We start from the raw sequence: 13,316 nt of genomic DNA on the forward strand, positions 1-13,316 counted from the left end.
TAGATATAGATATATGTGCATTACTAACATGGGGGATTCAATAAGGCCTACACAATAATTCTGACCATATCCGTGTCACTGTGTGATGTGCACATGGCTACAAAAAGTTTTAGATTCAGTAAACTTTGTGTAGCGGCTCGCATTCATGAGCAAACACAGAATCTTTTGTGGCATGCAAATTACAGCATAAGTAGCTTAATTGTATGCTAATGAAGGAAATCAACACAGTAGATTGATTCAACAAGCTGTAGAGTAACTGTGTAGACTCTATGTTAGTGTTGGCCACGTATGCAAAAGTTTTCTGAGTATAGCCACACAAAGGAGTCTACACAGAAACTAGAGCAAGTAATTGTCCATACATTTGTACAGAACAGACCCTAACACGTAACTCCACACACATTATGGCATTCCCAGACATGTTGGATGCTAGAAAATGATAATAAAAATAGCAACAATTCCTTATTAAATACCGGGACATAAATGCCACTTTGCATCCCCACCCCCAAATGAACAATGTAATCATAACTAATGTAGACAGCTAAAAGTGTAAACCCCATAATACATAGAATCCCAAACCTGAATTCCTCTGTGCAGATATATACACCTGGGTAATACCCTCCCTTGACTGTACAATACTGGGCTCCCCTTCAGTTTCCCTGCCTACACTCTTACCAACCATGTAGATTCAGGGCTGTTAGCACAGCGAATATGCAAATGAGTTCAAAACTCATTAGAATTGCTTAATCCCCAAAACTTTTAGCCTTGTAGGGATGTTTACTTTGTGTAGGCACTTCCACAGTGTTTGTGTTGAATGCATGGCAACAGTGAATGATGACATCAGAGAAATATGTCAGGTTACAGTTACAGAGGTGTACCTGCATGCCTGTGAAGTGTAAAAGTGCTTGTAAGCGGTGCACAGTTCACAAGTTCTGTGTCATCCTTTTTATTGCTTGTTAAAATTCATCTTATCTATCTGCATTACATTAAAATTTATTTTTTAATTTTCATCCTTGTTTGTGCAATACGGCGTTTAGCACAACCACGGGAAATGGAGGAATGAATGGCAGGTTTCACGGTGCTGATGTGTACGTGTAGGGCTAAAGTATAGAAAGTCCTGGGTTCTACTACAGGGTCTGCAACCTTCCATCTCTTTTTTGAACCGCATATTTGTTTGATATCACAGGCATGGACAAAGGTAATAAGTTCCCTTGTGTTTACCTTATTTTATCACTGCCGCATGCAGCAGCAATTAGGTGCATATCATGTACCAATGGGCACTAACAGAGTTAATATATTCAGTAAAGTATCAGATATTTTCATAGCTGCTAATTACCATATAAGCAAGTGATTTCAGTACAGTGAAGCTATTTAACAAGCTATAAAGCATCCATCTAGCCTACATTCTGGTATTTCATGCATACTTCTATACCATGAGAGTAGATGCAAAGCAATTCTAGGCAGGAAATAAAATTGTTTCAATTGCTGCATTTGCAAACTAAGTCCTGAACCTATAATGTATTCTGTAATATCTATCTATTATCTGTTATTATCTGTGAATATTAGACCTTTATATATCTTAACTTGTTTCAGTAATTAAGTAAATAGTGGTGGATTTGTACAGAAAGTACCTTAACATGTGACAGCAGACACTTATTTTACTCATATGTGTCCATTACTAAGGTTTTCTTTCTTTTTCCTTTCCTTTTTTATTGCCTTTTTTCCATGATGCACCGCATAGTGCAAATAGTGTAAGCAGGTAATGGCTGTGTTTATTGTGTTTGCATGAAGTGCAGTGGACCACCTATGAAGCAGATGGCCAAAAATAGTAACAGGATAGATTCAATTAATGCTTTTGGCTATGGTGAAAACCTGGCCTGGAGTACAGATAGTACTGGGTTCTAATACAGTGTGTGCAACCTTTGTTTTAATGCTGTGACATTACAGTTTACAGAAATGAAATGCAACATAGACAACTGTTTCCTCAACATTCTTATGGCAATAGCTGTAATGTAGGACTGGCATAGACATACACTATATGCCATATAGTATTATTTTTTACTGACATTAGCAATGCGGCTTGGTTTTCGCACCACTTACCAACATGCAAACAGGTGCAACTCACATACATGTACACTTTGTTAATCATAGCACAAATCCGTCACTCACTGCACTATGGAACTATATATATGATGTTTTCTTATTAGTGTTTATTGTCCATTTTCTTTGTATGACATAAAACCACATGTGGAAACATTACAAATTCAGGGCACATTCTAAGTATATGTAATATATTCATAATATATACATGTGTTGCCCCCCCCCCCCCACAACCAGTTCAACTCTTGGGACTCAGTATTTGTTACACACATATATTAACCACACTACAAACTGTAATATAAAATGTTGTCTGCTTCCTCATGGACACAGCCAGTTGGTGGTATTGATAACCTTGCTCTGCTAATCCCAAACATCTAACTATGCTCAAAAAGGTACTTGTTTTTTTTACACAGCTAGGCTTCTACACACCTAGGGCCAACTCTACTCTTAGGCTACTGGCCTCATATGAACCTATAAATCTATGTGCCTATGCAGGCCTCCCAACCTGTTCATAGGTTGGTACTAGGCTATCGGCCCTAGGGCCTGTACAAGCCTAGCCATATCAATTCCCTGGCTATTTCTTCCCGCAATATTTACTTCCCTGGACCTCTGTCTAGCAGGGCGACTGATGTGATCCCTGGGGTAAATTTCCTATCTCCCATCCAGTCGTCAAGGTTCCTTTTCAAGAGGGCCAAGGAGGTGCTCTGCTTGACATGTATGGGCAGTCTATTCCAGAGTATGAGGGAGTCTATGGGTCAGGAACCTATCCCTACAGCATATTTTGTTCATTGTGATGACAAGATTTAGGTCCTTGGAACATGTGGCTCTGATGGATTGGGATTTATTTAAGTGTAGCATGTTCAACAGCTCTGGGTTTGACATGGCCTGGTATGTTAAGCAGAGATTGCCTCTGAGTAGACAATATGTGACAAAGTATAGCTGTAGTTTTTTTTTAGTTGTCAGCATAGGGCATCTGCTTTAAACCTATGATTCTTTTATTGAGGTGTTTCTGTGGCCTTTTCAGTTGTTGCAGATGTCTTGTGAGGTACATACCAAATGGGGCGTTGTACTCTATGATGGGACTAATGAGGCATGAGTACAGTGGGACAATGACCTCCTTCTTTCTGGATGAAAAGCCCTTAGATGAGATGTGCCACATAGAAGGATTTCCTGACTGTTGTGGCGATATGGTTATCGAAGGTGAGACCACTGTCCACCTGTGTTCCTAAGTCTCTTATCACACTTTTGGTGTTTGGTATAATGCCACCTATGTGGTAATTCATGGGTACATGTTTTTTCCCAAAGGGGATAACTATACACTTCTTGGCATTGAGCTAGAGCCCATGGCACTGGCATCAAGCATCTGTTTCTGTAAGGCCCTTTTGTAGAATATCCACAGCATTTGGGGATTCGTTAATGGCTCCCAGTTTGCAGTCATCTGTGAACTTTGTTAGCCAGAGTCCCTTAGTGTTGGCCTGTACTTCAGAGAAGTAGATGCCTAATAAGAGTGGTCCCAGGACTGAACCCTGAGGTACTCCAGTTGTCACTTGTCTGGAGCTGGATTTTGAGTCGGCTACTTTTACAGTGTGGGTTCTCTCAGTAAGCCAGTTGGCAACTCATCAAGTGATGTAGGGATTTATGCCCAACTTAATAAGTTTATCTATGATTCCAGAGTGGGGGATGGTGTTGAAGGCATTGACGAGGTCCAGATAGGCTGTGTGAACTGCCTTATCCTCGTCCACACCTCTGGAGACTGATTCAAAAAAGTCAATCAGATTCGGGAGACACGTTCGGGCCTTCACGAACTGAAACTGGGTGGGGTCCAGTGTTTGAAGGTTGCCAATGTCTTTGTTTATAAGTTCCATGATAATACGTCCAATGCCCTTGCAGATCAGGCTCGTCAGGCTGATGGGACAGTAGTTCCCATGATCCAAGGTGGATTCCCCCCTTGTGGAGTGGGATAACTGTAGCTGTGCGCCACTCAGTGAGCACGAAACCTGAGGTGAGGCTATGATTAAACATGACAATTAGGTGAGGTGCCAGTTCATTTTGTAGATCATGTAGTACACAGCCTGGGATGTCATCTGGTCCCATGGATGCTGTATGCAATCTTTGGAGAGTGCGGTTTCTACCTGTGTGGCCGTGATTACGTGAATTTGCCAATCTTTTGGATTTGTTGTTCCTCACATGGCCTGCTGATGTCATCTACGATAAGATAACCTGCAGCTGTGTCAAATTTAGTATTCTGGCATGGCGCTTGTGTAAAATACTATGTTTTATAATCTGTGTCTTTAGTTAGGTAGGGGCTCTGTTCTCAATACAGTTAAATGTGTGTGTGTGTGTGTGTGTGTGTGTGTGTGTGTGTGTGTGTGTGTGTGTGTGTGTGTGTGTGTGTGTGTGTGTGCATGTGTGTGTGTGTGTGTGTGTGTGTGTGCATGTGTGTGTGCATGTGTGTGTGTGTGTGTGTGTGTGTGTGTGTGTGTGTGTGTGTGTGTGTGTGTGTGTTTGTCCATCCAGAGCAGCAAGTCTATATCCTGCAGTTACTGCCCCAACCCCATAAATTGACAGTATTTTTAAACCTGCACCTGCCTATACATCCATTTCAGGCAGGCCTCCACCTTCTTCTCTCCAACATGCACTGCTGATGTCATCGACTATAAGTTGACCTGCAGACATGCAAAAGTTAGACTTGTGCAGTGGTGCTTGTGTATAGTACTGTATTCTGTAGTCTGCATACTTAGGTTGGAATTCTGTTATTACTGCAGTCAACTGTGTGTGTGTCTATGTGTGATGTTACTTGACATTACAGAGATCTACTCTAAGTTGACCTGCAGCCATGTAAAAGACTTGTACAGTGGCACTTGCAAAGCGTACTGTGTTCAATAGTCTGTGTACTTAGATAAGTTTAGGTTCTGTTCTCACTACAGTCAAATGGGTCTGTCTCTACTCAGCAGAGTAGATGTGCTGTCCTATAGTTACTTCTCTAATGCCATCACTTGCTAGCCTTTTGATACTTGCACAAGCCTACACATCCATTTAATGCAGCTTTCTCAACTTCTTGCCTCCCACACGGCCTGCTGATGTTATCCACTATAAGTTGCCCTGCAGACATAGAAAAGTTAGACTTGTGCTGTGATGCTTGTGTATAGTACTGTGTTTTATAGCCTGTATATGTAAATAAGTTGGGGTTCTGTTCTCACTGCAGTAAACTGTGTGTGTGTGAGATGTTGCTTGACATTATAGAGATCCTTTTACACAAGCATGTGGGACACTGTTATCACCATATTCTCAACAGTCAATGCTGATGTACACCACATGATCAACAGACAATACTGATGTAATTATTTATATCAGATTATTGCATATATAACCATCCCACCAGGGCAGGATCAGACACTGGCCTGGAGCCCAGTCAGATGTTACCTTAGGTTCCTGGAGGTTACCAAGCTATTGGCCCTAATGCCTTCATAAGCCTAACAATGTTATACCATTATTCCCTTACTGGCCAATTTGTATGTTCTTTATTTGCAGTGCAAGTGTATGATCATCACTGACTTCCCTTATCCAAGAGGGACATGGGTGATACACCCAGGGTAAATGTATGTTCTCTTATCCAGTTGGCTAAGCTACACTTAAATAGGGTCATTGAGGAGCTCTCTTTAAGGTGAATTGGGATTTTTTTTCAAGAAGAGTGCCAATTTCTGGGAGACATATCTGTCAGTCCAGCATGTCCTGCTAATGTCACTGGCTAGGTTAAGATCCCTAGAGTGAGTTGAATCTTATCCTATGTGACGTGTAGATGTGCAGTATTTCAGTTAGGCCAAGGTCTGAGACTGCTCTGTAGGCTGGGCACAAGCTACCTTTCAGCAGCCTATAAGATACAGAGTAAATTGATAGGGCCTTCAGTCTGTCCATGTGGATGTTTTGGTGAGAAACCTCTGAGGTCTCTCCAGCTGCTGCAGGTGTCTGGTGAGGTACATACACAATGGAGTGTTTACTCTATTAGTGGTCTGATGAGGGATGAGTACAGAGGAATTATAACATCCTTAGCTCTGGATGCAATGCCCTTACTTATGAGATGTGCAACATAGAAGGCTTTCCTTACTACTGCAGACACATGGTGATCACAGTTTAGGGTGCTATCAACCCATGTTCCCAAATCTCTTGCCACAGGGTTTCAGTTAAGGGGTACTGTTAATACTGCAATGTGCAGGGATTTCCTGTTGGCCATAAGGGATGATAATGCTTTATTTAGCATTTACTTTGAGTCTATGGCTTTGGTACCAGTCTATTGTCTGTGTAAGGCCTTTTTGTTGTATGTCAACATCATTGGGAGACTCAATGATTGCACCCAGTTTGCAGTCATCAGTGAACATGATAAGCCATAGATCATTTTTTTCCTTGGACATCTGAGAAATACATTCCAAACAGTAGGGGGGGGGCAGCACAAATTGTTGTGATTCATCAGTGGTAACTGGTCTGCTACTAGAGGTGGAATACCCAAATTTGATTCTATGTGTTCTGTTGGTGAACCATGGGTTAAGTCCCAGCTGTGTGAGTTTATCAATGATGTCTGAGTGGGGAATTGTGCCCAAAAGCTTCAGCTAAGACAAGATATGCTGTATGTAGTGTTTTGCCTTCATTCAGGGTTTTAGTAACATTCTCAAAGTCATCCCCCAAGTTTTAATAAGCATGAGCTACACTTATCTAAGCCAAATTGTGGCAGGACAACAGTTTAAATGTCACCTATGTCTTTGTTGATAAGGTTCATTATTATCCTCTCTCCATTGCCTGGCAGATACAGCTGGTGAGTCTTAGGGGTCTATAGTTCCCAGGGCCAGTTGACAGACCCCCTTTTGTGCAAGGGAATTACTGTTGCTGTGTTCCACTCTGCTTGGACAAAACCAGTACTTACACTGTGGTTGAAGAGTGTGCCAACTGGTTCTGCCAGGCACTGTTTCAGACCATTTAGTAGACAGCCTGGGATGTTATCTGGTCCCATAGAGGCTGTTTTTCTGCCCATGGAGAGTGCGGTTATGAACTGCCCTTTGCATATAATAGGTAGAGGACTGGCGACAGTTATACTTTGGTGTATATTTGGTGGGGAAGAAGGAGTTGAAGTTTGTCCCAAACTCTCCGGTAGCAGGTTTGGCAATGTCCTCAGGATCAGTATGAGTGGTACCATCCACTATTAGTTCAGCGTAAAGCTGACCTTTCACTTTTAGATTTCTGATGTAGCAAAATAATGCCTCCTGATTATCTTTAGCAAGTGATGCTAGTTTAAGTTTGTATGTGGCTTTACAGGACTTTACAAGATAGCTAATTTGCTTATTCAAGCTGTGAATGGTGTCCTTCTTCTACTAAGTCAGTTCCCTCTTTTTCTTAGACATTACTTCCACTTGTTGTATAACCTATGTATGCTTGATGCTCACCAGGGTGGCGTGTTTTGTGAGGACCTTCTTTTGATCCATTTATGTTCAGCCAACTCTATGCATTTGTTAGGTATCTGTACAGGCTATTTGTGCACACCTCTATACAGCACTCATTGTCAGTGGTATCAGGGAGTTTGCAACTATTTATGGCATCAGTTAAGAGGCTATAGTTTGCTTTGGATAAATGTTTCATCCTTTCTGCTCTTCAATGGGTGCCAGGTATGATTGTGAATGTGAATGAGACTGAACTGGGGTCCAACCTGACTGGGAGAGGGCAATACACAGGGGTTAGTGCATAGAACCACTATGTCAGTGAGTACTTAGTCTAGGACATTTGAGTCCCTTGTGGGGGGTGCAGACTATCTGTTTCACAGCATATGTATTAACAAAGTCCAGGAACTTTAGGGTGAATGTGTTTCTGTACATATTTGACTCCAAATTGATGAAAGGATAGTTGAAATCATAAATGACCAACATGTTTGGCTGTATACTGAGTGACTCAAGTAGGTCCAAGTAGGCAGAGTGGTACTTGTGTTTCATGGTGGAGAACACTTAACTAACAATGATATGGAAGGTGGGTTATTTGGACTTGGAATAGTGCTATGGAGTTGTACTCTTTGATCAGTCTTGCAATGTATTTGTCTTTAATGAACATATGAAAGCATTGTAGCCTTGCATGGCTAGGGAGCTCTCTGCGGCCTTGAACCATGTCTCTGTGACTGCACAGACATTGGCATCTTACAAGGTAAGGAGTTCTTTCAGTGAGTGCAGTTTCTGATTTACACCCTTTACATTAAGCAGCAAAGCCTTCAGTTTGTCTCTAGTGGATTCTTTTACATTTGGAATTTAGTTGTTCTGACATTACCAAAAAAGGCCACTATGGGGGAGACAAGCACCTTCACATAGTACAGTGAGGTATGTATTCAGACATTCACTGCAACATAGACTAAGACAGAGTCATGATGATACTTGTTGTTTAGAGACTTCAGTGAGTGGTAATCTCACTGACCCTAGCACCTGACACACAGCAGACTGTGACCGTCTCCTTGCCCAACCTGGCAAGGGTGACACCTGTGTGCCTCACTATGGAATTACTTATGAGCAAGACATTTGCATTTGAGGTATTTTGCCTGAGGGGCTTATCAGCTGAGACACTGTTGTGTCTATTATTATGTGTAGGGGATTCCATTGGATCTGCACTGTGTGCGGTAGGTTTGCACTTGGGAGGTCTCTAATCTTTATGCATGCAGGTTTATGTGTCATGAGCTTGTTATGTGAAAGAGGTGAGTTGTGTATACAGACAACATGTTTGATATCTGGTTTATTGCTATGTGAGAGCATTGATTCCAAGTTCATAGTATAGATACAGTTCTCACATGATGTATTAGTTTGTTTTAGCAGTAACTGGTTGTCAGCATATATAAGGTAATTACTATCTTGCCTCAGGATGCACATGTAAATCTAGCTGCCTGGAGAGATGGTGGGAAGATGTCCATCCATTATGGAAGGTAAATACTGTAGTAATAAGTGGGGAGTGGGCCAGACAGACAAGGTTTTGGTGTAAGATTAACAAAATGTGTCTATTCTATGAAGGGCTAGAGGTAGAAAAATATGTCAATGTTTCGCAATGCACAACTGAGTTGCTCACAAGGCAGCAGTGCAAGCTCTGAGTAGCAATGGTAAACTGAGTGCAAACCTGGCAAAACACAAAGCTAATACATGCAAACTTAAACTGCTTTTACAAAAGTAAACAAAGGGAAAGGCCAAGAGTGAATTTTATTTCAGCAGTCTCCATCTCAGATGGGTTCTTGGCAGCACAGATCTGCCAAAAGGGTACAGGAGGGCCTTCTTAATGTAAGAGGGCTAGTTTAGTGCTCCAGTGATTCCAAACAGTATAGATTCAACAGACCTGAACTGAGCCTATGCTATTAAATGCAGAAGTACTAGAAATTCAAAATGCAGCAAATAATCACAACAGAAGAACAAAAAGTTTAAATAAAGCAGCAATTCAGTACAATACTCCAACAAGAGCGGAGACAACAAACCTTCCTAGTGTGAAATAACGGGTCTATATTAGAACATCAAAGTTTCAAAACTTTGAATGTTCTAATATCGACCCCCATTAAGCGAATGCTTACACCATCGAACATGCAGAACAGCAAATATTTTCCCCTAGGAAAAAATTTGCTGTTCCAAAACACATACACACAACACAAGCACACCAAACAAACAGCAATCCACACACATACGACTAAAATCTTACATCTAACCCTACACTAAACTGTACATACACCACTAACTATCCACTTACCTTAACCCAAACCCTAACCCTAAGGACCATCACTATCGCACACTCACCTCACCCGCGCCCTAACCCTAACTCACCCTACCCCGCCCTAACTCTCACATCCACACAGTCGCACACTTACCTGACCCATGCCCTAACCCTAACTCACCTAACCCGCCCTAACCCTCATGTCCACACAATCACACACATACCTAATCTGCGCCCTAACCCTAACTCACCTAACCCGCGCCCCATTGCACACTTACCTGAACCCAACCCGTAACTTTCCACCACAATGCTGAAAATAGCAACTGAATTCTTTCCCTAGGAAAAAAAATTGTTTTTCTGTAGCTTCACTGTTTTCAGCGTTCGCTAAATAGGGATCAGTATTAGAACATTCAAAGTTTTGAAACTTCAGTGTTCTAATATAGACCTTGAAATAACTCATCTGGAACCCAAGTTCTTAAACCAGAAATAAGACACTTTCAGAATAACAGACACAATAAGCCTTCAACAAGCAATTCCCAGCTCAGAAGGGTGTAGGCTATTCTTCCCTGACAAAAGTGTCTACACAACAAGCCTTCCTAATGTGAAATAACTGCTTTGAAGGCCAAGTCCTTAAACCATAGCAAAATCACTTAGTACAATAGCCGCAGTAAGTATTCAATCAACAATTCCCAGCTCAAAAGGGCAAAGGCTATCATCTCCACCCACAACAGTATAGACTACATACCTTCTTAATATAAGACAACTGGCCTGAAGCCTAAGTCCTTAAATCAAAAGTAATAGCCTTAGAATAACAGTTACAATTTTATGTGATGCCAGACAGATGACAGTGACATGTCTTTTAATCTACACACATACATCACGTCATGGTTAGTAGTGTGATGCCCTTGCACTGGCCCAGTAATGAAGGAGCCTCAATCCTCACCACTAGTACCAGTGAGGGGCATCCATATTGGGAGGATAACAAGTACACATACACACAAGAAAGTACAATTTCCCTTAAGAGCACACAGACATCACAGTCAGTCTGGGGTTGGTTTCTCCCTTTTTCTCCAGATCCTCAATAAGACTCCCCACTAGTACAGCTATAGGGTTCAGATCTCGGCCAAGTAGTCAAGTCAAAACCTCCAGTACCCTCTCTATCCAACCAGTGTTTCAATTCCCTACCCAGGTAGCTGATACACACACACTTTGAGATTTGATGTATTTACAAACACACAGACACTTCTGGGGAAGGCTGGCACAGGTTCACTAGCTATTCTCCCATCTGCCCAGGCTATAAGGTAGTAATCACTGCCACCAACTACTCTTATCAGCTACTCTAAAGGTCCTTACCAAAAGATGTCCAATTCTACTGTGCAATGTTATTATTATACAAATAGTAAGTGTGATGAAGAGCAAGGTTATTGGAGTGGCTTATACAATATCGCCAAACACATGCAAGTACACTAAGAGCTTAAATTATCTCTACATAAAACAGCCACATTTAAAATATTTTAAATATTTAATAATAAATAATAAAATCACAAGACAATACTCATTAATTCAGCCCAATGACATTAGAGAGTTCAGATTCACAGGAAATACTTTAAAACAACATTTTAGGAGACTTTCACATACATATAGAAAACAACTTGACTAATCTTACTGTTTCTATCTCTAAGAGAAATCACTGTTCTAAATATCTTACAGAGCAAGGCAAAGTGCTGGTGAGCTGATGTGTTCAGGTTCAGACACAAATACAAAATGCAATTTCTTTCTCTTGAGATAGTTCTTAAGTTGCTAATACACATTACTGCTGAGTCATTTCAGATTACATCATTCTTGTCACTTCTGTTTAAGTTTTCCAGGCTCACAGATCTTAAAATTTAACATTTCTTTATGATCTTGCAGCTGTCAGGAAGCCACAGCAATAAAAGACACTTTACATGTGAAACCTAGTAATTATCTCTGTCTTAGGACAATAGACACCCTGTTGCCTAGCTTGAGATCACACACAGTTGTAAAGTTCTTTACATATCAGCTTTCTTCCAGCAGGGTGCACTATGGTTACATTTTTGAAGTTCAACACATAACACAGTTTTCTTACATATGTCAAACAAACCTGTAATCATATTAATTATTACAATGGCAGAATTATTTACAAACTTCTATCTAGCTAGGATTGCAGCCTCTCAGTTTATCACAAGTAGGCCTTTGCCTTAAGTTATCTTGATGAGAATGCCATGTGGTCTGTCCAGCTACTTTATGTGTCTAGTGAGGTTCATGCAAAGGAGAGCATTATACTGTATTACTGTTCTGATAAGTTTGAATACAATGCTGTCACAGAATCCTGAGATCTGAATGTGATAGTGTGCCTTATGATGTGCACCATACATAACTGGAAAACATTAATGAGAAAGGTGATAAAGTAATGACACACATTGCAGTTTATGACTTCACAACACTTACAAGAGACTACATTGGAAAGTACTGACATGATGATGCTATCCACTGTAAAATGTGGCAAGACAAATATAACTGACAGGTACAATTATCAGTTCAACAACACAAATTGCCATGTCTTTCTTCCTGTATTCTTCCTTTTGAATTCCATTTGTCTTGCTTCCTCCTAATAATGCAATACAAAGCCTTGTTTTCCTTGTTTCCTGTTTAATCTTTCACTTTATTTGTCATGTTTTTGTGTTTCTTCTTTATTATTTCTCCGCGTTCTTCAGTACATTGGAAAATCTGCATTGCTCAGTCTTTATCAGCTTTATATCCCAGCATTTGTGGGGTTATTATAGCAAAGCACATTATTCCAGACACTTTCAGTCGCTTGCACAACAGGATAAGGATCTCTACATCTTTTCAGTCCACTCTCATAACTGAACATCCTGAGAAATGCCTGACCTTCACAGAGACTCTTGTTATTTTGTATTTCTTGACTCATTTCGGAAGCACACCATGCCTGCAACTGCTACATTTCAACTTTAAAGTGACACTAAGTCAAGGTCAGGCTGTAGTACACCATCATTGTCATTGAGGGAAACAATCCCTTATTCTCAAGATACATTCATGGGATGCTGCCCCCACATAGGGATCCTGTGACATTTCCTCCACCCAGATTGTGCTGGCAATCCTGGATTATTGTGTTCCCTAAACTCTGGTTCAGATGATGACAAACATGGCCTACAACAGCCTCCCTTCTGTGTTGAATTGTTGTGATGTCTAATATGTAGTCTGACCAAATCATGCTCAAGTCATCACAGCTTGACAGAATAACTATATGCATCATATTAGTCACAGCTATGGAGTAGATATATGTGCATACAGAAACATTAGATAGGTAATTATGATATTACATTTATATAGTACACTGATTTGCATACAAGTATTGGTATTTTGTTAGCAGTGACAAATCAAGTCACAGTGCTTTTAAGCATTAATCAATCAAGAACAATCAGGATATTTAGTTTAGTGGTACAATAGTGCAGTTAAAGAGTGTGCATAGA

This window comes from Protopterus annectens, chromosome 4.part0 (assembly GCF_019279795.1).
Source record: "Protopterus annectens isolate FY-2018-M chromosome 4.part0, PAN1.0, whole genome shotgun sequence".
NCBI classification, from domain to species: Eukaryota; Metazoa; Chordata; order Ceratodontiformes; family Protopteridae; genus Protopterus; species Protopterus annectens.